The 26,803-nt window shown below is 36.1% G+C and overlaps 2 long non-coding RNA genes across 3 annotated transcripts in view; one reads left to right on the top strand and one right to left on the bottom strand.

Annotated features, from left to right (window-relative positions):
- On the top strand, positions 1-26,803 carry LOC144292886 (uncharacterized). Of its 2 annotated transcripts, none has more exons than XR_013360270.1 (3): positions 1-284; positions 1,101-1,180; positions 26,320-26,803. It is a non-coding gene; the product is annotated as an uncharacterized LOC144292886 (long non-coding RNA). The 2 variants fall into 2 exon arrangements; XR_013360269.1 differs by lacking the exon at positions 26,320-26,803 and adding an exon at positions 21,286-21,765.
- The window catches only part of LOC144292885 (uncharacterized), a 31,927-nt gene continuing 28,226 nt past the window's right edge, over positions 23,103-26,803 (bottom strand). The window contains exons 3-4 of the long non-coding RNA XR_013360268.1: positions 24,927-25,032; positions 23,103-23,735 (exon numbers count right to left, since the gene is read on the bottom strand). This is a non-coding gene — a long non-coding RNA (uncharacterized LOC144292885). The remainder of the gene's footprint in view (positions 23,736-24,926; positions 25,033-26,803) is intronic.

The raw sequence follows: 26,803 nt of genomic DNA, 5'->3' as shown, positions 1-26,803 counted from the left end.
CGGCCGTAGAATTCCTTCGCCGCTGCCGGTGCTGATCTACCCGGGAGAGGGCAGCGTGCCGGGGAAGTCGAGCCCTCCTGCAGGGCCCGGCCTCGTCCCGCAAGGGGGCCCGTCCCCTTGACCAGGCACTGCCCTGTGATCTGGGACGGAGCCTTGGGGAAAAGACACCCTCAGTGACCGTGTTTAGGGAAATGAGCGGGAGCAAGACACGCCACCAGCCAGCAAGACCGCCCAGGGAAACAGTCGCCTGACGAATATGCCATCTATTTTGGATCCATTACTAGGTATAGTTTGGGGGCCCCACAAAGCCCCGAGCTCTTCATCTGCGAGGCATCTCTTCACCCACACTGGTTTTGCTCTCGCTCCCTGATGTCGCCGACATTCCTAAAGGAGTTTTAGTTGGACTAATTATCTTTAGACTTCGAGATCTTATGTTAAGCTCTGAGGGCCTTTGTCCAAAAGCTTGAGAATAAGCAAATAAACAAGGAGTCTACAATTCCTGTGCTAAAAGGAGGCAATATCCCGAAGAAACAGTAAGATGGTCTTTGTTCTTGAACTGTTTTCTCCCCCTTTTTATATTGTTCAAGACTTCCATAGATATTACTCCCTCGTGTTTTTAGAACATTAAACTATTTTTCTGAAGCATAATTATAGAACATCGCAGCCGTCCTCATGTAGCATTTTTGAATCTTTCAACATAAATGATGGAAATACACACGTGCCTGTATATGAGTGAACTACTCTGCAGTTTAGTAGAGCACAGAACTAAATAGTAAAAATTCCTTTTAATAACACATTATCAGCAGTCTCTCCTATGGGACCAAAACTGGTATGGGACCAATTTTGAAAGTGCCTACTGATAATCTCTAGGATCTATATTACCCCTGAGCAGAGCACTAGCACATGTCAAATACAAGAATCACCTTCCTTCCTTCCCCACCTTCCAGTGTATTACTCATAACTTAAAGTCCTTTTATTCAACTTAAGCTCTACAGTTAAGGGAGCAGGAGAAAAAGCAGAGGAAATGAAGTTATTCAGATCGCCGAGCACTATGGAAGTATATATTTGGCTATAATTTTCAATGATTTTCCATCACACAGAGATGGTGATCCCCAGCTGCCCTGAGGCTGAAGAAGTGAGGACCCTTAAGCCACAGCCTAAAAGGACTAAAAGCCTAAAAGTACTGTTACATTTATTACATATATACATATATAATATTATTTATTTGTTTATAACATTATGTATGTGTGTATATATATATTATAATATAATGTGTATGTATACATATGTGTATGTATATATATAATCTTAGCAGGCCAGAGTGAAAAGACTGTAATATCATCTGGTACAATTTCAGTCTTTCAGAGAAGAGAAAACTCAAGCCCACAGTGGGAGGCTCTGTGTGGAAGGTGGTGGATGGGAAACTGGATTTTGCTCCAAAGTCTCTGCCTCTGAAAGTAGCTGGATGCGGGACTAGTTTACCAGGAGAAGACAGGCTTTCCTTCTCAGAGTAACAAGATTTTGCCAAAACTCCAAGGGATGAGTTGTTTTCATTTTTCCACTAACCACCATAGAACACTTTAAATTATTTTCACATGATGACGGTAAAGGAAAAGATAGAACATTTTTTTCTTTCTTTCTATGATTTTTCTCTTCGGGTATGAAAATTTGTTCAGATTATTCAATCGTTTAGCAAATATATCTTCAGCACATGTCAGGTGCTGTGCTTGGGAGAATAATATGGTGGATTTTCCTAAAGAAATGGGGGATCCCTGGGTGGCTTGGCAGTTTGGCGCCTGCCTTCCGCTCACAGTGTGGTCCTGGGGTCCTGGGATCGAGTCCCACACCGGGCTCTCCACAGGGAGCCTGCTTGTCCCTCTTCCTGTCTCGGCCCCTCTCTCTGTGTCTCTCATGAATTAAAAAAAAAAAAAAAATCTTGAAAAAAGAGAAATGTATAGTTCAGTCCAATGATTCCCAAAAAATGATATGTGGGTGGGTGCATGCTTATTTATGAACAAGTCTTAAGCAGTCTGGGAAGACAATGTTGCAAGTGTTTATAAGGCCAACTTCTTGGGGCACCTGGCTGGTTCTGCCGGTAGAACATGTGACTCGATTCTGAGGTTGTAAGTTAGATAGAGCCCCACGTTGGGTATAGAGACTACTTAAAAATAAAATCTTAAAAAAAAAAAAACCAAATAAATAAAAACTTGAAAAAAATAAAGCCAAATCCTTTTTTCTTTAATATTATCATCCCTACCTTTTTGGTGTTAAAATACTTTTCAGGTCACTTATGAAATGATACTAAGAATAAATTTGATATTAGGATTTTTTATTGCTTCATTTGTTAAAGAGAACAATAGTGTTCCATGAAATTAAAAAATCTGGTCTAATGAAATCAATTGGCAAGTTTAATACTGAAAATATGCAGTGATAAGAGTATGGGCTTCGTGGAAGAGCACGGAAACACTGTGTTTGGTATTGGATCCAGCCGTATTTGACAGATAACAACTGCTAGATATAAGAGAGTTTGGGGAACAGGTCATTTTTATCAGGGTTCACTGTTGCCACAGACAAGACTGAGGTTTGCTGGATCACAGTAAAAAGCAGGTATGAGAGTCTTCTCAGTTATTTCATGTTTAAGCACCATAGTTTGAACAGAGAAAGGAAAAAGAAATGGATTGAGGAATGACAACAGTGAGCAAAGAACATTTATTATGTATTATTATTTTCAAACCTATGAAATAATCTTTCTTTAGGAATAATTTTCTTCATTGTGTGTGTTTCCAGAAAAAAAAAAATCTGATTTTTCCCAGTAAAAATGACTAGCAGGTGCTTGATAGTCTGTTCATAAAAGAGGCTTAGAACTAAATCCAGGTCTGTGTGTTTTTGACTGAAATAAATGTTAGCTTTGGTAGAATTAATAGTTTCTTCTTCCTGTTGATGCCTCTTAAAAACAAATAAACTGGGGATCCCTGGGTGGCTCAGTGGTTTAGCGCCTGCCTTCGGTCCAGGGTGTGGTCCTGGGGTCCCGGGATCACATCAGGCTCCCTGCATGGAGCCTGCTTCTCCCTCTGCCTGTGTCTCTGCCTCTCTGTGTGTGTGTGTCTCATGAATAAATAAATAAAATATTTAAAAAAACCAAATAAACTGTTATAATGACATCAGTTAATGGTAACTTGTCTAAAGATTATTCTATTTTTGCAAAAACTTAAGCATAGTTCAATCTTCGCCTTTGTAATTAAAGAGCAAAGTTTTAGTACACACTTTATTGTTAATAATTACATTTGGTATTTTAGTTAAAAAAGAATGAATTCTACTTCTTTTATTAAGTGCTTGGTATATAGACACAGATGAGTTATTTTATTTCACCAATTTACTTTCTATTAGTAATGTTTTCAACTTGAAATTTCATTGATTTCAGCAAATTTTTTTCCATCTTTGTTTTGCCTTGTTTTCTTTAATTGGTTTTGTATCACAATCCCATGTAATCACTGTCAGATACGTAACCTCATTCTTGTGGGATCTCCATATTAAAGCAACATAAATAGATGTTTATGTTCCATTATAGCAATAACTGTATACATTTTATTTAGTTCCATGAAAAATAACTGGTACCTTCTTTTGCAATTCAAGGGAAGTGTGCATGGATCAGTATCATCATGGCATGGTGTGTGTGTGTGAGTCAGGGAGGGAGTTCCCCACTTATTTTTTGATTCACAGTCCCAGTATAGTAAATTGACAAGACTGTGTGGTAAGTCCAGCTGTGATCTCATTTGGTGAGCCATCCAAATTACTCAAAAGGACAAAAACAACAGAAAAGAACGAGTCATTTTTTTAAAAGTAAACTCTGCCTTTCTGTTTTTAGAGAGGGACACACCTTGTTTTTGCTGCTTAGAGAACAACTTGGAGTTTATAATTCAGATCTGTGTTTTGGTTTTCCTACTGACCCTAAAAGTTTAGAAATTAATGTCACATGGAAAATCAATCTTACAGTAAAGTTACAGGCAGTGCATTCATCATGAGGGAATAAAATGAGTTTTTTACCAGGGAATTTGGGGGAGAAGAAAACAGATCAAAATGCTAAGCTTATGACAAGTTCCCTGTGTAAGTGTATATTCTCTTTAAGGATGATCTTTCCATAATCACATTATCTGGTAAAATGTTTGCCTTTGAAAATGTGAACTTTTTGAATAATAGTTTACAACAAATGAAAAACAACTGTGACCAGGTAATATATTTCCAGGATTTTAAAAAAAGGCTGTAAAAAGATGTACAGTGAAAAGTCTTCCCTTCATCCCAGTCCCTATCTAGACATTATCCACCCCCACCCCACTCCCGTCCTTAAGTGCTCTTAATTCATTTCCTGTGTAAAATTCTTAAGTCTTCTTAGGCCTTCCTGAGTTTCTTCAAGCATACATGAAGAACCACAAATATATATTCTTATTTATTTATTCTTTTATACACAAAATGCACTATGCATATTGTTTAAGACACTGATTTTTTTTTTTCTCTTAGCACTGTACCTTGGAGATTTTCAGTATCAGTCTGTTTGTGGATTTTTTTTTAAATTGAGGTATAATAAGAAAGTGGTCTGCTGAGGTAAATATTTTGCTTTAAAAAGTCAGTATTAATTTTTAGTGACTTTTTTTTTTTTTGTAAACTTTTTTGTAACCTTTAAGGAGCTCAACTTTATCTAAAAGTAAAATCCTAGTGATACTTACACAGATATTGGCTTCTACAGGCTATTATCACTGAAATGCAAATGAAAGAAGAGCCAAGTGGGAGAGGGAGGGAGGAAGAGACAAGTTGTAAATATAAATAATCAGGCATATACTCGCCCCACCTTTGTGTGCTCTCTACTCTCATATTACATTCTCAGATTTTTCCAGCAGACACTTATGACCACAGCACTGAAACCAAGTTCTCCAGTGTATAATTAAATTCTACCTTCTTTAAATGCCTCTAGTATCATGGGACTTGGCCTGGTCAATGAGGTTAGGCTTATATTCAGAGAAGCAAATCTATTTTCTACAACCATCTAGCAGTCTGGCCAAGTCATAGAAGTCAGCTTGCTTTTTTGAGGAAAACAAAACAAACCCTAAAACCTGACAAAAACAACCCAATATAGGCTGCACTCCTAAAGCAATTAGTGGGCTGAATTATAGGACTCACTTTCAGGGAGGGAATTCAGAACACCAATCATCCAATACTGAATATGAAAGTACAGTGAAGACTGTTTGACAAAAATGTCTCTACTCTTGCATCAAGTTTTCACAAAGATATAAGGGAAATTCACCACAGAACATTTCATCCCAGGGTGTTACCATAACTAATTGGTATATGTAATTCATAATATTGATTTAAAACATGTGGTCTTTGCCGTGTGTTAATTGCAATCCTCTATTATTGACCAATATATTGCTCACGTGTTCCTGGTGAATTTTTTCTTATTATCATCTTTTGAAGCCACAAGTAGAGGTAAACCAGCACTGCAGTTCACTTGTCTTTAGTAATCACTACAAGGCTGTTCTAATTCTACTTTATCTCCTTTTACTTTTCCCTTTCTCCCAGATCCCCATTCTTTTTTTTTTTTTTTTGATCCCCATTCTTATTCTACCTCCTATACAGACATTTTCTTTGATACCTTTGCTATATGTCCTTAACAATTAGCAAACTATTGGAAAATATTTAATGATTTTTATGTTTCTTTAAACTTACGTTAAATGATTTTCTATTTTATTCACTCAATACTCTACCACCGCTTTTGAGATACATTTGTGACGCTGTTGAGTACTTCATTTCTTATTTTTATTATAGTGTTGTATTCCACAGCATGTATTTATTGTATTTACTTTCCCATCTCTCCCTGATTTATTCTTGGTACTTCCAACTCTGACGACCATAAAGAATGCTGTAATCGCCTATTGTTAGGTGCCCGTGTGAAACCATGTGAGAATTTTCCTATCATTTTGAGAAGAGCCCGTTAGCTTTTAATGTGTTCACCATGTATATTTCAGAATTGCAGTATCTCTAACGGCTGCTCTGCATATTCCATCCCTCTGCTTTTGTGAAGAAGAGCACTTGGTGTGGCCGTCTCTGTTCCATGAGGGCTATTGGCAGTGTGGGAGGGAAAAGTGTGGTCTTTTATGTCTCTGAAGAAGAGATACACCTGCACCTGATATAGAGACTATCACATAGCACCCCAGATATCCCAGACTCTGAGCTTGCTGCCCATAACCGTATGAGATTCTGGACTGAGGGCAGTTTGCTCGTCGAAGGGAGAGTGAGCCAAATGACCTGAAGGGCAAACCATGGTTACCATTAATATTGCTCACAAAGTATTTCTGGCCTCTGCCTTTTGGGCAAATGATAGTGTGGGACAATGTGACAGAGGTGACACCTGGCAATTCTGGTCCAACCATTGAAATGTTGATGTAATATTCTCCCCCAAACACTCTTTCCATCTACCGTGTTGACTGGCAATATTACAGATGGTATTTCTCTGTCAGTCTGTTTCTGGACATGAAGACAATACTGAGAAAACCCTCCACAAGATCCACAGTAGGCATAAGAATAAATCCATGTCGGTTTAAGAAACTCAGATTTTGAGAGTGTTTATTAGCAGAGGATAACCTAGTCTATAACTGACAGAGGCATATATACTGAACGTGCAGGAGCCCCGGATCACTGGGTATCCACATGTAATCTTGCTAAATACTTCCAAGTGTCCTCCAAAAATCTTTGCTAACACTTGTATTATCACTTCTCTAAAAAGTTTGACATTCTTTAATGTGTAAGGTGAAATGATTTTCTGCCTTGATAAGTTGATTCCTAAACACCTAAAAGTGCTGCATTGCTGCTGTGAATGTATCTTTGCTATTGTCATAATCTCCCGTATGTTGTTGCTAATATAGAAGTAAGGAATTTTTGTAAGTTGTTCTGGTATTGGTCATCATTTCTGGATATGTTTATTAATTATTTATGGGAAGGTATTTCTGTGTATATAAATATACAATAATAACCTATTGTTCTCGTCTTATAAATGGGAAATTCTAATATCATGCTAAGTATTAATGCAGTTGTTCAGTTCCTCAATGAATGGCTCTAAAGTTTCTTCATTTGATGTAACATTTTCTAAAAGTTAAGGCAGTTGCGTTATATTCCCATTCTCCTAATATGTTTTTAAACATAAATGGGTGTTGAAGTTTGTCAGCTGTTCTTTTCTCCTCAGTCAATTAATGTGATAGATTACATCAACACTTTAAAAATAATGTCAAAAAATATTTTTACTTATGGGAAAAACCCCACTTGGAAATAATGCATTGTTTTAGCATACTATTGGATTCAGTTACTAAATGTTTTATTTAGGATTTCTTTCTTTCTTTCTTTCTTTCTTTCTTTCTTTCTTTCTTTCTTTCTTTCTTTCTTTTCAAGATTTTATCCATTTATTTATGAGAGACACAGAGAGAGAGAGAGAGAGAGAGAGAGAGAGAGGCAGAGACGCAGGCAGAGGGAGAAGCAAGCTCCATGCAGGGAGCGGGAACTTGGGACTCGATCCCGGGTCCCCAGGACCACGCCCTGGGCTGAAGGTGGTGCTAAACCACTGAGCCACCCAGGCTGCCCAATATTTAGGATTTCTATACTTATATTTACAAATGAAAATTTTAAAATCTTTTTTAAAATTCTTTTTTTATAGTGTTGGAATGTTAGAGACTATCTTTCCATTAAGTGTTTGGTAAAACTCATCTGTAAAATTATTTACATTAGCTTGCCGATTGGATGCCTAAGAGGTTTTGTTTATTGTGGATTTTCTGTTTTCTGACATAATTTTGTAAATTATAAATTTTACTCTATTTAGTTATGTTTCACATTTGGGATATAGTCTTTTCTTGGTCATTTTTTAATAAATATTTTGAAATTTATAATTTCCTTTTTATACCTTCCTCCTTAACTAAAAGCTAAGTTTCTTAAAAGTACTTTATTTCTACATGAGACTTTAAAACTTTATTTCACAAAAACTTTTTGAATGTTTATTCAAACTATGAAGGTTTGAAATAGTTATTATTTTTTTAAGATTTTATTTATTTATTAGAGAGAGAGAGAGACAGGCAGAGGGAGAAGCAGGCTCCATGCAGGGATCCCGACGTGGGACTCGATCCCGAGTCTCTAGGATCAGCCTTGGGTGAAGGCAGTGCTAAACCGCTGAGCCACCGGGGCTGACCTGAAATAGTTATTATTATGGACAATGGAAGGAGTTGACTCAAGATTGCCTTTCTGGACAAGGTCAAGGACCCAGTTTGTGCTGGAAATCAGAAAAGGTGTGGGTTAAAGTGAGGAAAAGTAAGAAAGACACTAGATCTAGGAAATAGGAAGGACTCCTGAGCCTCTTTCCTGAGAGTAGCCCTGTAAGTGGAGGCATAAACTAAAGCCCTGGAGCTGTGTTGGTTCAGATGAGAGACCTCAGGTCTCTAAGCCAGGTGTTTTATCATGTAAGTGAGAATATTGGTTTATTTATTATTTGCTTGTTTGCTAAGTGTCCAGCCATCATGTGTTTCAACATCTTGTATTCATTTTGAGATTTCATATGCCATGTTGTAAACACAATAAAGCACTTACCTAAAATATTTTAGGACATTAATTCTCTCTAGCAGACTATTAGATACCATTAGTTTCCATTTCTCTACACTATGTTGATTGAAAGATCACATAAATATCATTCAATTTTAAGAATTTTAGCTAATTTTTAGAACAGGAGATTAAAATGTGCTATATCTTAAAAAGCTAAAGCAACTAACTTGGGGAAATATTAACTATTAAGTTATCATATTTAATACAAAGAAATGTACCTCTCTGATAATGTGCATGCATGGTTCTTTTTCCTTGCTACGTCATACTAAAATGTATTAAGTATGAGATTATAGAAAATAGAAGAAGAAGCAAAAAAAGAAAATAGAAGAACAAATTTAAAATCATATACAACTGTTTCAGAAACAGGCATTAATATACATATTTTATTGTCTATAATTTACAAATCTTGAACTATGGACCAGTTAATTATTTATAGCCGTTACGGCAAAATTCCACTTCCAATTCAACAAGCTACTGTAGTTAAGCTCGACATATGGACTTATAACTGAAGGATTGTTCTTGGTCAGAGTCAATGATACAAATTAATGTCAAACAGGTCAGGCTTAAACCCCAGCCCTTTGGTGAGTTCATTAGCCTGGATTCACAACTTATTAATGATATTCAAAGTAGTGTCTTAGAGCTGTGGTTTTCCACTCTTGCAAGGAGAATGTAATAGCTTTTCGAGGAGGTTTTGTATTTCTTTCACAAAGTCTGTTTGTGTGTGTGTCATTAGAACCATCCGAGACCATTTAAATCTTATCCACTGAACTGTTCAATAGAACCTCTTACTGAGTTTTGCTCCATTGGTAAATGACCCAGGATTTCTAATTTATCTGTGTAATTGGAACTTTCTAAGTTGTGATGGTTCGTGCATGCAAACAATTCAATCTAGAATTAGATGATAAAGACATCACTATTTATTTAAACTATTTTTTATTTCCTTTAAAGTTTTGATAGGGTATATTTTATGTATTTATGACATAGTCTGTTTTGTTTAATTAGCAAAAGGCAATTTCTTACAGGGTTCATTTCACTGTTAATCACCTATATTTAGGACTGATTTGTATATAAATAAATGTTCTGAAATAAAATGGTAATAATTAAGAGTCTCATGCCAGTTACTGATAACAGTTGTTAGCACTATAATTTGAAGTATTTTGTATTCATATTGTTATTGAAGAATATTACAGAGTGCAAGCAATTTGTTGATCTGTCAAATAAGCTACCAAATGTAACCTATGATCAGATATAACATAGACAAAGACACCAAATGTACTCTAAAATAAATCAAAATTCCTTTAATTAAGATACAACTATTATCAAATTATTTTTTAATTTCTTTCCCTAGCCATGCTATAATTGGGATGAAAACTAATTGATATAACTTTAACATGCCCCAATTCTACAACACTAATTTCCCATTAAATGTACTAAGCACTTAGATATCTAGGCAATTAATTCCGCCTACTTTAGGATAGAGTTTCAAACATTTTTTTCCTTGCAAAGTCTGATGGAGTATTTAGATTATGGGTGTTAAAAATGTAATTGTAAAAGCATTTGTGAATTCCTCAACTTTCAAGTAGCAAAATACTTAAGGTAACAATAGATTGCATATTATTCAGATTTTGTGTCCAAAATCACTTTTAGAGTTTAATTTATAGGTGGGACACTCAGACTGTTCCTGGATGTTGATTTAAGTGAAGATATTTCTACCTCTAAGAAACATAAAAATACCTTTTATGTATTAGTCTCAAACACAAAATAATATTGCACAGAGTCAACATATTGGTTTTCTTATTTGATGCTTATCACATGGCTCTGAGAAAATGTCTTGTTAAAATTTTACATTATAGCAAAAAAATCAATAAATTTTAGATTAAATTCATTCAAACCTTTCCCAGTAGGTATATTTCCAGATTAGGAGGGTTAATCTCCTATATAGAGTCGTCATCTTGACCCAGTGCAGTCAGCAGCAATATTTATAATGCTCCATAAATGGAGACCTAAATATTCCCAGAGGGATAATTATTGCTTTGAAAACGATTCTTTATGCTAGTAAGTCTCCTGTTATTGCATAGGGTTTATACCAAGGATGAAGAGATGCCAAAGACCTGATCTTCTCGTGTTTGTATGCCTCAAGCTCCATATCATTGATGTGAAGAAACCATTCCCTGCCTCTCTTCTAGCTTCTGGTGACTTGTAGTTGTGTCACTCCAGGCCCTGAGTTCATATCACCTTTTCTGTGTTTCTTTTTTGTCTCTTACAAGGACATTTTCATTGGAGTTAGGGGGTACCCAAATCTAAATCATTCTTGATCCTTACCTTAATTACATTAGCAAAGACCCTATTTCCAAATAAGATCACATTCTGAGGTTCTGAGTAGACATGAATTTTCAGGGGACCCTCTTCAACCTACTACATGTATGGGAAAATATTAACATTGGTAAATGTTCATGGGAAATCAACCTCCATTTGTAGGTATTAAGAATATCTAAAAATTTGGGATCCTTATTATGGACCAGGTATTACTCAATGTATTAACATCTTTAACGATCAGGAAAACCCTATGGAGTAAATACCTGTAACACTAGCCCCAATTTACAGATAAAGCAAAGAAAGATTTAATATCTTTCCCCAGTTAGTATATAAGTTAAATGATAGAGCTATATTTACATCCAAAGATTCTAATGCAGAGATTACACTCTTAATTACAAATATATTATCAAGCTTTCTTGGTTAAAATGAGGGGAAAAATAAAAAGCAAATAAACCAACCATTTTAAAGGACTAATATGCCCAGGTACATGTGTTAGGTGGTTTAGCCTTAATCACAGACCGCTGTGGTAAATTTTATTATTTACCATTTTCTTGCTCAAAGGATGACAGTTAAGAGATAGGAAATTGTCCAATGTTCCTTACATGCTTTCAAAGCTCACTGTTTTTCCTGTAAGTGCCTTCCATATCCTAGTGGTAACGGATTTCAACAACCTTCTTAGAAATACTATACAGGGTAGCCCGGGTGGCTCAGCGGTTTAGCACCGCCTTCAGCCCAGGGCCTGATCCTGGAGACCCAGGATTGAGTCCTGCGTCAGGCTCTCTGCGTGGAGCCTGCTTCTCCCTCTGCCTGTGTCTCTGCTTCTCTCTCTGTGTGTCTCTCATGAATAAATAAATAAAATCTTAAAAAAAAAAAAAAAGAAATACTATGTATATTCCTAGATGAATTAAGTTCTGAACCCTTAATGTGCTGTGGAATTTTTAAGGTGATAGACTTCAGTGCTCCTCATTTTAAAAATGTTTAATCATATTTTCAAATGTTTTTGTCATTAAATATTTTACAGAAAATACTGTGGTTATAATAACAGTACTCATAAGTGAGAAACAACAGTTAATATTTTATAGATAATGGAGGTGCCTATGTGGCTCCAGTCAGTTAAGCGACCAACTCTTGATTCTGGCTCACATCATGATCTCAGAATCATGAAGTGGATCTCTGCACTGGGCCCTGTGCTCAGCAGGGAGTCTGCTTCTCCCCTTTCTCTCTCTGCCACTCTCTTGGTTCATCTTCATGGGGACATGTGTGCTATCTCTCTCTTTCTCTCACTCTCTGAAATAAAAAAATAAATCTTGAAAAAAAAAATTCTCTCTCTTCCTCTGCCTCTTCCCCTACCCCCAGTCATGTGCATGCTCTTTCTCCAAAAAAAAAAAAAAAAAAAAATTTTAATGGAAAAATATAAAATTAATAGAATTAAATGGGTTTGAAAAAATAAATAAATATAACATTTGACTATATTACTATATATACTATATATACACACATACATATGAAAATATATGTATAATATTGGCTATTTTAGAAACCAAATGGAAATCATAGAAGGTGAATTTCTGATCTTCTATAATGACATTTTTATCAGGCAATATTACCAAATTAGAAGTATTCTGCAAAACTTTTCTGTTAAATTTTCTTGTACTTCAGAATTTTATAAACAAAAAGCTCTTTTTAAAATCCATCTCACAAGTTTTTATCCTCCATACATTTATATCCAACTGGCATTTTTCCCATACTGTATATTATTTTATCTTGGCGTTCTTGACATTGAAATCCTTTCATATATTTTGTGAAGAATGGTGTTTTAACAGAAGCCACTGATAAATTTGAAAAAAAAATAGCCACTTTAATTTTGGTTGGCAAATTCCCAAAAAATCATGCCAATCACTATAAAAAAGAATAAATGAAAATTATTTTATGGAAGTTGAAAGAATACAAAGTAGAAGAGCATATTTGTAGTGTCTACATTAATCTGAACATTTGTAAATGAGACCAAGTTTATATTCATATTCATATTCAACTGAACAAAAAATATACTTTCAGCAAATATGTAATGGGAAATAGACATGGAAAAATTTCTCAGTGTTACATCCAATGATCATTTATGAATTAGTTCAGTAAATATTTACTAAGCACTGACTTGTGATAGCTATTTTTGCTAAGCAATGGAGATTCATTGAATAGGGGGATAAACAGGTTATGCCTTGCAGTGGGCACATGATCACACAAGGTTGAAAAGGAGTATATTCAAAAATTTTTGTTGACTAAGGAGAGCATAAACAAAAAGTTAGATCAATAATTCATGAATATACCAAAGATACTTCTTGGCATTTGACTTGACACATTCCATTCACACAGAGTTGTTCTGTGTGGAAAGTTTTTACTTTTTTCCCCCTTTGAGAAAGGCAGAATGAGTATGTGCATCAAAGAACAGGTACTGACTGCTGCCTTTTCTTTTCCTTAGTGAGTATGATTAGCAATGATTATATGCGGGAACAGATGTCCTCCCGATGAATATTTAATTATAGATGTGTGTACTTATGCCAGCCTTTATATTTTATTAAAGATTTATTTATTTATTTGTGAGAGAAAGAGTGAGTGTGAGAGAGCGTGGGGCCCAATGTGGGGCTAGATCCCAGGACCCTGAGCCAAAATCAAGAGTTGGCAGCTCAACTGACTGAGCCACCCCAGTGCCCCCTTATACATTCCAGCCTTTAATCCAAATATCTTTATGATAACCTAAAAAGGAAAATCAGAGGTAGGATGAGTAAATGTCTGAGGAAAGTGAGGGGACCATGGCCAGTAAAGCTTTGAACTCTAAAAGGCAAGTACATTTTTTTTTTTTTTTTTTTTTAGATTTTATTTATTTATTTGACAGAGAGAAAGAGAGAGTGCAAACAGGAGGGTTGGGGAGGGGCAAAGGGAGAGGGAGAAGCAGGCATGGTGATGACGCAGGGCTTGATACCAGAACCCTGGGATTATGATCTGATCCAAAGACAGATGCTTAACCTATTGAGCCACCCAGGCACCCCATTAAATTTTGCTTTTGATGTCTGCTTGGTTATATGTCAAATTTGTGATATATTAATACTGATACAGTTTTTGTTCATGAATTTTCAAGGGAGAATTATGTTTTTAATTAATTAAGCATCTTAAAATAAATCAATAATTTAGGGAAGAATGTTTATTTTGCATTCTTTCATCTCCATAGCCTTGTTCACTCTTCTGCTGTCTGCAGACATACAATTCACACACACACGTATACACATACACACACACACACGCTCATGCACACACACAGAGTTTTCACTGCTCCTCCTGACATCTCTCCTTATTTCAAATTCAAATTCCAAAATATTAAAAGACAGGTCAAATCCTTAATCCATTCTGCTATCTTTCCCAATTCATGTCATGCCTGAATTTCCATAACAATTATTTTCTGTATCAATTATTTAGTTTAGAGGTGGGGGTAAGTGTACTATGCAGTGATTCTCATGGTGGGCCCTTCAGAATCAGACTGCTTGGGTTCAAAGCTGTTTTACTTTGCAATTATGCAACTTTAGCAAATGACTTAAATTGTGGTTTCTTGGAAGAACTGTGAGGTAAGTAAATCAATGCTAAGAACATTAAAAATTTTTTCTATTTTTATCCAAATATTTCATGCAATGATTTTAAAAGGTTAGTAGTGCTAAAGGATTTATAACAATATCAGAACAGGAACACACCTGGGTGGCCTTCAGCACAGGTCATGATCCCAGGGTCCTGGGATCGGGTCCCACATCGGGGTCCCTGCTCAGTAGGGAGCCTGCTCTGCTTCTCCCTCCCCCTGCTTGTGCACACTTTCTCTCTGTCAAATAAGTAAAATATTAAAAAAAAAATCAGAACAAAACTGGTTCTTCCCTGTCGTCTTCCCAACTCACCCACCTCATTCCTCTCCCCATGCGCAATCATTTGACAATATACATAATGTGATCAATGTCACAGATTTGGGAGATTTGACCAATATTACAGTGAAGTATTTGCCCACACAATAATTCAAGGATCACACATTAATAACAGACTTAATCACAAAATACAATCACTACACAAGGATAAGTTATATTTAGTAATAAAATGAAATATATAATATATATATGAAAAATATAATCAAGGTAATCAATAGACACAGTTAAAATAGCTATTCTACTATAGTACTTTAAGGATTGTTTCTTTTTCATTGTCTTAAAAATGTTTTTATTTTCAAATTTGATTAGAATTTTTATGGTGTGAATGTTGAATCCTAAATATTTGAAATTTCTATTGTTTTTTCTTCCTACTTCATACACTATGACAACAAAGTAATAAAAAGATATTCAAAGACTGTCTCAGGTTGGGTTCTCTTTATAGAAAACTCTGAAATGAAGTTTAGCCTGGAGAAGCCTTATTAGGGAGTTTCTTTGGGATCAATAACTTTGGGCAGGAAGAAGGGAGGGAAGAGCAGCTGAACTGGACGGAGGGAAAGGTTGTGCATCTACCAATGTGCTCTGGCTGTCCCACGAGGAGCTCTGTGGCTAGCACATAAGAATTGTTCCAAGTTAGGTCAAGACTGTGAGTTCCTTATATCCCTACAGTTAGGCTGATTGACATATCCTCAGGTCAGTCTGTCACTGGGTGGGGGCAGCCGTGGGAAGAGCAGAACCTTGTGCGAGGTGGTCTGCTGCAGCTGAGGTAATATTTTCAAAGACAGAGGAAGTAATGAAACACCAATGAGAAGAGACTCATAAAGTGGGAATTTAGTATATGTCACAAGTGGATTTTTTTTAGAAAAGTGAGTGAAATGAATAGGTATAGTATGATTTTATACACGTTACCTAAGGAAAAAACCGTAAAAGTTAGACTCAGTTGCATAAAAATGCAAAAAATATAAAATCATCAAAACTCCATGAAAAAAGAAGCCTTTATAAACACAATTAAAAGTAGAGAATTAAAAGAAAAAAGTAAAGAGAATTTTTATGAAAAAAGTACACTCCAAAGAAAAAAGACAGACATGAATTATTATAGCAGTAAAGAATCTTCCAATATTGATAATCAAAAACCCAACACAAACCAGCTTGAATAGAAAAGGGATGCATTTGTTCATTCAGCTGGGAAACTTACGCATAGCTGGATTGAACTGTTTAAGCCATGGCATCTGAATGCTTTCTTCAGTTCTCTATTCTGTTTTCCAGTATGTTGGCTCCATTTTTAGATAAGCCCTTTACCCATGATGGCAAGTGGACTGCGGGCAGTTTCAGGGATATATCCTACTTTTTCAGCTACTCTCCAAAGAAGAAAAGGGCTCTCTCAACAAAAGCTAAAATAAGCTTGAATTTGCTCTGATTTGAGCTATGTGTGCACTGTGGGCCAATCATGATTTCTGTCATTGGTCATGCTTTGTCACAGGAATCCCTTATGTGGGATCCCTTCATGCAAGTGAAGAGGACTGAAGGAGGCAGGAGAGATGATTTCTCATAGAAAACAGGAGTCCTGGGGGTGCCTAGGTGACTCAGTTGGGTATCTGATTCTTGATTTCGGTTCAGGTCATGATATCAGGGTCCTGAGATTGAGCCCTGTGTCTGGCTTCATGCTCAGCAGGGAGTCTGCTTGAGATTCTCTTTCTCTCTCTCCATCCCTCCCCCTGCTCACATGTGCTCTCTTTCTCTCTAAAATAGTAAATAAATCTTAAAAAAAAGAAAGAGAGAAAAAAGGAAAGAATGAAAGAAAGAAGAAAGAAAGAGAAAATAGATGAGTGCTGTTCCCACAGTCCTACTCCAATGAGGGCAAGGCCAGACTACAAAGAAGTGGTCTGGGTATGAATACAAAAAAGAATGGCAGCTTAGCTGAAATTTTCTTTACTTTGATTGATAACGGGATTCAGATAAAAAGTCTCAAAGGATGAAACAGCTCCCTAATGACTCCCTAGTGCCTTCAAGAGGCATGTCTGAAGTTTTATACATAATGATACCTATGTGTGGCAACCTGCGAGGAGTGACCGTGAGTTTCAGGTTCACTGCCAAAATTATACCATGATCCTAATAAAGGAGACGTGTAAGCACCTTGGGTTCTACCTACTAGTATATGAAGGAATTCTTGCTACCCTACAGTTGTATACTCTGTGTTCTTTTTCTTATTGTATCCTCAGTCTACCCTAAAGGTGGACAGGATGTCAGGCATTACATGTATGACATTTAACTTACAGCAAAAGGAAAATATCACAAAAGAAAAACTAAAAACAACAACAACAAAAACACTACAAATAGATGAAAGATGATACTGATACTAGGAATGAAATAGGTGTGTAATGATGAAACACTGGGGTATTTTTTACCTATCAGATTAGCAACAATTTAAAAACTTATATTATTCTAGTTGGAAAGAGAGTACAGAAAAATGGGTACTAATATACTGTTCAAGGTATTTTAAATTGGTGATATTTCTACAAGGCAATCTAGCATGACTTTATCAAACTTTTATTTTTTTATTCTTTTTTAAAATTTTTATTTATATATGATAGTCACACACACACACACACAGAGAGAGAGAGAGAGAGAGAGGCAGAGACACAGGCAGAGGGAGAAGCAGGCTCCATGCACCGGGAGCCCGACGTGGGATTCGATCCCGGGTCTCCAGGATCTTGCCCTGGGCCAAAGGCAGGCGCCAAACCGCTGCGCCACCCAGGGATCCCTTTATCAAACTTTTAAAAGACAACCTTTTTCTTAAAATATTAATGTTTATATCACTAAAATACCATTCTTTACTCTTTAGGAAAAAAAGCTATATTTATTTTACAAAACATATATGTATATGAGCATATATGGTTTAAATATAAAATGTATGTATTATATAAATAATCTGGTAATTGATGGAAAAATAAATATGTATATAATTAACACTTCATTGATCTACATTATTTCTATGGCAGAGATGCTATTATTTTCTTAATTTTGAATCTAAATATTTCAATCATGATCATTGACATTTAGAGTTCATTTTGGAGGATGAGTAGTTTTCCCCCAATTTTATTTAGAATTTTTCCAAAAATATTCTAAAATGGTCTTGATTTTCTTAGTCTCAAAAATGTGCATGACATTAGTTAATTACCTTCGATATACTTTGAGAGAAGTTACATCATCAATATTTAAAAGATATATATTAAAATAAATATACTGTTAGTGGGTTTCTACTTTCTGAAAAGGAGAGCATCTGGGTAATAGAACATGTTCTAGTTTATAAATTTATGAGGTGATATTGAAAATATAGTTCATGTCTTGGATCTTGGCCCACAAAATACCACATATTTTAATGAAACATATGTATTATGTTATGTAGTCCATATATATTATTTGGTTACCTGTATAAGGAACCCCAAATCACCAAATATTTTTTCAATATATTAAAAAACAAATATAAAATACATTAATAGCTATTGTGAAAATACTAACTCATAAGCCCATCAAAGTATATAAATACTACTGTTACAGCTCATTTCGCATTTAAAAAAATTGACAATTGAATACAGATAACAGTTTAACCACAAAGTAACCAATTAACTGAGACAAATAAAAAGCTGAATAATTAACAGATGCGTATAAAGCATACTTGTAGCAGATATTTAAAATAAAAAAAATTCACAGGTTTGAGATGAACCCTTTTATTTAAAATGAAAGTGAAATTGACATTATTTTCCATCAAGTGAAGTTTCCTTTCATTCCTTTCTGTGAAAATGAAGGAGTCTAAGAATCCTGTGGCATAAATTTTTCCTGAACCAGAAAATAAAACTCCTTTTATTTCTAGGAGGTTGAAGTAGCTTCATATCAATATAGTTTAAAGTGAAATGAATTACTAAAATGAATTACTCATGTCTTGGAGATCAGATTATCGTTAGCCTGGAACAAAAATAGTGTTGAAAATTTTTGTTCTCCTTTGCACAATTACTGAACTGACAGGCTTTAGGTGTAATTGGAGGGCATACTATTACTTTCTGAACAGCCAGGAGGTATGATTGTAGGTGTGACTGCAGGATGTTATTGTAGGGCATACTATTACTTTTTGAACAGTCAGGAGGAAATAGTTAGGTTGAGTTATTTTCATAGACATGGCTTCTAAGTAGCAGTCTGGTTGACCTGGTTAATGACCCAGACATTACCATGAATGTTTCTAAATACTACCACCCATGCAGAGCAAATATGCTGCTCCAAATATTGCCCTCCGTGTTCAAAAGCCCACATTCCATCCATTGTTCATTATATTCTTACACAGTGATGTCATTATTTCAGTGCCAACTGAAACCCTTTCCTTATTACTCCAGTGGTTTCTTTCTCAAAAACGAATGATGACAAAAATAGGATGCGGGAGGCTATTAAAATTAGCATATAATCTAGTTTTGAATGACAAACTGGGATAATATCTAACTTCAGATTTCCAATTCAGGTCTACAAAACATTGTGAGACACTTACTTTACACAAAAAATTATACTCACTAATGAAGGTGCAAAATAATTAAAATAGTGTGCTGACTTCAAGATATCTTAAATCTAGAACAGTGGTTTTTAACCAGTTATTACGTCTGTGCTCCTTGCAAATGTAGCAGGCAGTCCTGCTTCTCTATGCAGCTGTGCCCTCTTGGAAAGGCTGTTTCAGAACTGCCAGATTTCCCAGAGGACTGAAATGGGACTTACCTGGTTTTCCCAATCTCCACTTGAAAGGGGCACAAATCATCTAGTATTTTTTTTTTAATTTTTATTTATTTATGAGAGTCAGAGAGAGAGAGAGAGAGAGAGAGAGGCAGAGACACAGGCAGAGGGAAATCATCTAGTATTTATGGCATTCGTCAAACGCTGATTATTCTCTGGCATTTTGTTAAGCATTTTATAGAAAATGTGTCATTTAGCAAACACAACATACCTAAAACAATCTCTGAATTTAGTACTAATGTGAAATCGGCTTTCTCAGTAAACTGACTCTTAACCCAGATAATGAATCTCCCAAATTCAAAGTTAGTACATGGTTAGCTATGATTCATACTTAGGTGGGCCTGCCTCCAGAGCCACTGTTCTTACCTACCACATTTTACTTCTCTTTTATAATAGTATTCTGTGTTCTTGTTGATATGTACAGTGCTATGAAGAATAGAAAAAGAAATCCTTAATATTTTCTAAATCAAGGTAGAATTATATACTTAAAAAAGAAAATAATCATGTTTGTGCCATTCATACACTAATTGTTTCATAACAGCAATGACATTTAAATAGAATATTAGAAATTTAACATATGGTAAACAAGCCAGGGTATTCCAAGTGGAAGTATATCATGAAGAAAGATGCAGGAAAGTTTGGTAAATATTAAACAGTCACTGAAGGTGGAAAATAAATCACATTTTGTTTGCAGTGGGCCATTGGGGAGCTCATGGTTTTGCTTGCTTTGATTTTAAGAACTTCAGCAACTAATGGGGCAGATATATTCATAAACATTTTTCAATGCATTTGATAGTGGTAGAATGAGTACACTTGAAAGACACAAGTTTGTTGAGGAAAGATACATCATTAACTCTTCCTGTTGAAGGAGTATGGGAATTTGTAGATGTGAAGATATTTGAAGATATTTGAAAAGGTCATTCCCAGCAGTGAGAACATGAGCCAAGATATAATGGTTTAGAGTCACATTTTGAATGGAGAGAATACTTGAAAAGTTTCTTGTGTGTTACACCATATTGGGAAGCATAAGGTGACGAGAAAAGGGGACTACCAGACAGGAGAATTTAATGCTAAGAAGCCTGGTCCTTGAGGAAATAACATCAGGTCTGTGTTTCAGGAAGTGTGCAACGTGGAGTCGTGGAGTAGGAGAGGTGTGAGGCAGAGATACCACGTAAAGAAAGGTTAATACAGCCTACATATTTGAGACAGTGAATCCCAGCATTAAGGAAGTGGGATTGGGAATAAGAGATGCAAACCTGAATTAGAGAGATAAGGGCAAGGACTGGGTCATAGGGAGTGGCTGGTGCACTCTAGGATGATGCAAAGGACCAGGTACACTGGAACAGAATAATCATCAGAGCAATCACTTGAGAGGACATGTCCGCGGCTGGCACCAACGAGTCTAGGGAGGGCTGTAGTAGCCAACCAGTGAGTCGCTCATGCGGGGGCTCACACCACTGCTCTTTCCACGGGTGTTGAGAGAGTGCTTCCCATCACCAGGAGCCAGTATGTTTCCTGGAAACTATCCAGCATACATGATTCCGGTTAAATTTCCTAAGATTTTGCTCAGTCCTCACTAGACTTACCCTCATGTAGACAGTCATTCTTTCATTTCCAGATGGTCATAAGCCCCAGAGAATGAGAAAGTGGATCCTAGAGCTCCGAATGTATGAAAAGAGAAGCCTATCTTCAACATCCCCACTCAAGTTTTTTAAATCAGTTTATTTTTTTCTGAGCCAAGACAATGGAAAAGCACTCACTCCTATATTGAACTCAAATAGAAATGGATCAGCTAAAAGAGAAGGAGGTGTAATAATGATTCCATCTACCTTGTATGGTTTTAATAAAGATTAAATGATATATATGAAAACAAAGATACTTTCAATTACAGAATGGTTGTTTGTTTATGAATTGTGCTGCATTATAGCTGTTTGTTTTAGCATACTGCCTTATATTGTAGGTTCACAGTTTTGTTGACTTTTAGGAGACCTTCACATGTGTTTGGTGGCAAAATATCTTGGAAATTAAATAAATCAGAAGAAATGTGAAGGAAAACTATGACTTCAGCTGTCACTGCTATGAATACTAAGTCATATTACAAAATGTTCAAGGCAAGTCTCTTTGACATTGCCAAGGAAATAAATACAGTATTAGCATAAAAGAATTTGTTTCTGCAGAATGACACCTCATTATAAAATCCAGTTCTAAGCTAGAAAGTGAGCTTGTTTTAAATTTCTTTCTTGATAGGGTCTAAGAGACATCACTTTCTGGCAAAGCAGGGATTTATGAATGATTTGATCTCAATGCATTAATGACAGGGAGACAGAAATCAATTTTTTTAGTTTAATCCAGAACATTTAAAAATCTAATCAGAATTCAGTTTGTTAATTTTCAGTAAGAATAAGACAGAAATGGACATGGACTTATAATTGCAAGTGCACTGTCTTCTGTAAAATTATTGATGTAATTTGATTTTGAATGTAGCTTGGACTACCAGTTTAGCTTTATACTAACAGTTAAGGCTACATTAAAACACAGTTCAGTTTTATGTAGGGGGAAGGATGATACATCTATTTTTCTCTTTCATACTGAAGACTTTTTAGACTGTGATAAACATGGCTAATAAAACTACTATGAATAAAGTATAAGAACATAATAAAATACCACACAGAAGCTTTATGCTAAATAGGTTTTTAGGTGTGAAGAGCAGCAATAATGAATGAAGAAATAATAAAAAATATAAAAGAAATTTCCTAAGTACATTTTTTCAACTAAAATCTACTTGTGTCAATTGAATGACTTCATGAACTGACCTATACAAATAACATTTCTTGATTCTTTTTATTATATTTATTACACAAAATGAAGTTAATATGTGTATAAACTATGCTAATGACAAATATAAGGATAAATTAGACATTTTTAAAAAAAGACTTATTTAGGGGATCCCTGGGTGGTTCAGCAGTTTAGCGCTTGCCTTCGGCTCAGGGTGTGATCCTGGAGTCCTGGGGTCGAATCCCACGTCGGGCTCCCTGCATGGAGCCTGCTTCTCCCTCTGCCTGTGTCTCTGCCTCTCTCTCTGAGTTTTTCATAATAAATAAAATCTTAAAAAAAGACTTATTTATTTATTTGAGGGAGAGAAAGAGAGAGAAAGATAAGGCAGAGGGACAGAGAGAGAGGGAGAGAGAATCTTAAGCAGGTTCCCCACATCAGAGCCTGACGTGGGGCTTGATCTTATGACCCTGAAATCATGACCTAAGCTGAAATCAAGAGTCAAATGCTTAACTGACTGAGCCCAGGTGCCCCTAAGTTAGATTTTTTTTTAGAATACCTACAATTACACATACAGATAAGCAAATATTTATAATAAAGAAATATGTAACATGTGCTATGAGAGAATGGAGGAAAAAACTAACCAAGCACACCTCCCCGCCACTCCCACTTCCATCTTTGCCCTTGAAGATGATTGGAAAATCACACACAAGAAGCCTTGGGAAATGAACAGGAAATTTCCAAGCAGAGGAATAAAAATAAGGAACAATTCAAAGACACTAGAAAAAAAATTGAGATACAGTGGACAATAAAAGGTGGTGTGAAACCTTACATTCTATATGAATAATTCGAAGATGATACCATAGCTAAAATTTATGGAATGTTTATAGAGAACACCATCACACCTGTGACGTGACTCTGATCTGTGTGGAGGATGCTTTAGAAAGGAGAGAAAAGTGTAGATCGAATGGAAATGGTGACAGTGGGGGAAAGGGATCAATGATCTATTTTACAGAATAGTAGGTGTTGTAACACGCATTATCAATGATGTTTCTTGCTGCTTTCCTAGATGTGGGGTTTGGAGATTGAGGATGCTTCCATCTTGTGCTACCACTATCTTGGGTGCATGACTTCAGATCACAGCCAAAACGCAAGAGAGAGCTACATAATATTCCCAGAAGAGATATGAACATGAAGGGGAAAGTGGTTTTCATCATTTTCTTCCACTTCACATTAGATAGAACTGTTCATGTGGTCCCAAGTTAATTACAAGGAAGTCTTGCGAATATGATCTCCCTGTGTGCCAAGGAAAAGGAAATGGTTTTGTGAATATCTAACCATTTTCTAACACACTCTACCCTTTTGACCATTAATTATCAATTTTACTTGTCCTTTATTACATATAATATACTCACTGCCTCGCCAAAGAAGAAAAAGCTAAGTCCTTTCCAGTGACTGCATCAAGTTCCACATGCAGTATATTTAGCAAGGCGCAGTCCTCTCCAAAAGTTGAGCTATGATTTCTTTTATATTGGTGACCTATTAACTGAATGAAAATGTTCCTTAGCTGCCTCCCCCCACCTTCCACCTCCACGCACTATGCCCAGTGGTGGAGCATAGAAAGAACAGAATTTTCCGTTCAGAAAGAGAAAGAATAGAAGACATACAGTGGAAGCTGTGTCCTTACAATTCTGAAATCCCAATGGAAAGACTTTTTGAAAGTCCACCACCTTGAGTATGGGGGGATGGGGATGTTACCTAAATCAGGCATCCTTTCCCTAGAAGGATTTGTTTTTTCTCTTTTCTCCATGGCCCCTTGATTTACCCCCTGGGGTAAATCCTCTTAGTTCTCTACTCTCCCTGGCTACATCTGAAGTAAGCATTAGTGAGAATACTTTCACTGGGGCTGTAAACCTCCAAAGGGGGTCTCTCATTTTCATAGAAACTTGGGAGTTCAAGGTTTTACTATCATTCTTTTTGTTGTTGTTAAGTCAGAAACATTCAAAAACTTTAGTTCAAATTTGTGATTTTTTTCCAATAAAATTCTATCAAACCAATAGACTAGTGATTTGTTTCACTCTTGACATGTTTAGCTGTTCTACTTTATTATCTGCCAGTGCATGAGGCAAACTAATGCCATCTTGGACAAACCCTCCATGATGAACCACTCTGCGACCTGAAGCCTCCTTGAATATAGTTCCCCAATGCCCTACACATACATTCTTCCTTTCTGTCCAATCACCCCCTTAAGTACATCATTGGGACATGCCTTTGATCTGCTCTAGAGATATGACTATAACAACAACTATTCTCAAACATGTCCCCCCAGGTCATCCACCAGCACTATCTCCCCAGCCCCTCCGACTGTAACAGCAGGCCTTACTGGAGATATGGCTGTGGAGACCTACTCAGCTGATGCATGTACTTAAGACATGCGTCTGCCTCTAAGTCCCTTTAATAACGCATTTCTTGCCAAGGGGGACTTACCAGCTTTTTTCTTCTGTCTTATGGTTTATTCAGTCTTTAGAGGTCATTTTGCGGATATCTCTCCTTCACAGAACAATCGGGAAGACCCCCACCGGATGCCTGAAACCTCAGATAGTATGAGATCCTAAATATACTATGTTTTTTCCTATACACACATACCTATGATAAAATCTAATTGATAAATTAAGAACAGAAGAGATAAACAACAGTAACCAATAATAAACCTACAGAAATCTACTGTAATAAAAGTTATGTGAATGTGGTGTTTCTCATTCTCTCTCAAAACCTCCTATCATATTGTACTTACCCTTCCTGTGATGGTGTGAAATGATAAAATGCCTACATGATGAGGTGAGGTGAGGTGAATGACTCAGGCATTGTGAGAGCATTGGGCTGCTACTGATTTTCTGACAAAAAGTTAGAAGGAGGAACATCTGCTTCCCAATCAAGGTTGACCCTGGGTAAATAGAACCTTAGAAAGCAAAAGTACAGAAAAGGGAGGACCACTGTGCCAGTAATCACAGAACCAAATTTCTTTCCAAATGCAGTGCTTAAATGTCTTTATTTCATTGCTTTTTCCTGACATGCTTCTTAACTTCATGATAACCACCTACCTGGGACAACAACACGTGGGAAGGTTCTACATATACTTACTGATTTTAACTTTTATTTTTTAAGATTTTATTTATTTATTTATTTATTTATTTATTTATTTATTTATTTATTTATTTATCAGAGACAGAGGGAGTGAGGAACATGAGCAAGGGGAGAGGCAGAAGAAAGGCAAAGGCAGATTCTTTGCTGAACAGTGCCCTACTGGGGCTTGATCCCAGTACCCTGACATCAAGACTTGAGCCAAAGTCAGATGCTTTCACTGACTAAGCCACCTAGGTGCCCCAGATTCTAGCTTCAATTTATTTTATTCACCTAAGACATCTTACTAGTTCTCTGTTGTTCAATCCTTTTAAAATATCATCACTAAGGGCTTGGAATCTTCTTTCAAGATTTTACTTATTTATTCATGAGAGACACACACACACACACAGAGGCAGAGACACAGGCAAAGGAAGAAGCAGGCTCCCCATAGGGAGCCTGATGTGTGACTTGATCCCTGGACCCCAGGATCACATCCTGAGCCGAAGGCAGATGCTCAACCGCTGAGCCACCCAGGCATTCTGACGTTTTTCTAAATTTCAGTGTCAGTTTTCTTGTTGCCCATCATCTGATCTCTAAACCTATATGAAGTATTTTAGGTCTTTACTCTGCCGTGGCCCTCACAGAATACCAATTTGTGAATTAGGTACACTGCTATGGTATGCTCTGGTTAAAAATAAAACATGAAATCTTATAAACTTAGTACCAACACAGAATTTATTTCTTTCTTTTCTCACAGTTTGATGTGTATTGGGACTGATTCTCTTTGGCAGTTTACCTTCAAGTAAGTACCCAGGGATTCAGTCTTTTTCATCTTGTGATGCTGATAATTTAAATTCATGGTCCCTAAAGAGCATCCAAAAGACAGTCCTCGAAATAGCTCAAGAAGTACATATATTATTTTCACCCAGTTCCTCTGAGAGACCTGGATTCAACCCAGATGCAAGAATATGAAGTGTTCCTATGCTTTCAGGAAAAATAATTTGATGAGCATCTAGAAAGTATGTGCAACATATCTCCTACTGTTATTTTTCAAAAACAGTAAAAGGGATGAATCAAAATCTCTAATCTAGAAAATACTTATTGCAAATTAATTAATTTAAAAGACTAGCCATCTTTACCCATAACACATTGTCATTAAATTCCTAAGAAACAGAATAATGTCATTCTGTTCCAGGTTCCTAAAAATAAAACTTTTTTCTCATTTTTCCCAGTGACATCAA

This window comes from Canis aureus, chromosome 21 (assembly GCF_053574225.1).
Source record: "Canis aureus isolate CA01 chromosome 21, VMU_Caureus_v.1.0, whole genome shotgun sequence".
Taxonomy (NCBI): Eukaryota; Metazoa; Chordata; class Mammalia; order Carnivora; family Canidae; genus Canis; species Canis aureus.
Note: the sequence above shows the minus strand (reverse complement) of the source record. Positions and strands in the feature narration are given on the sequence as shown.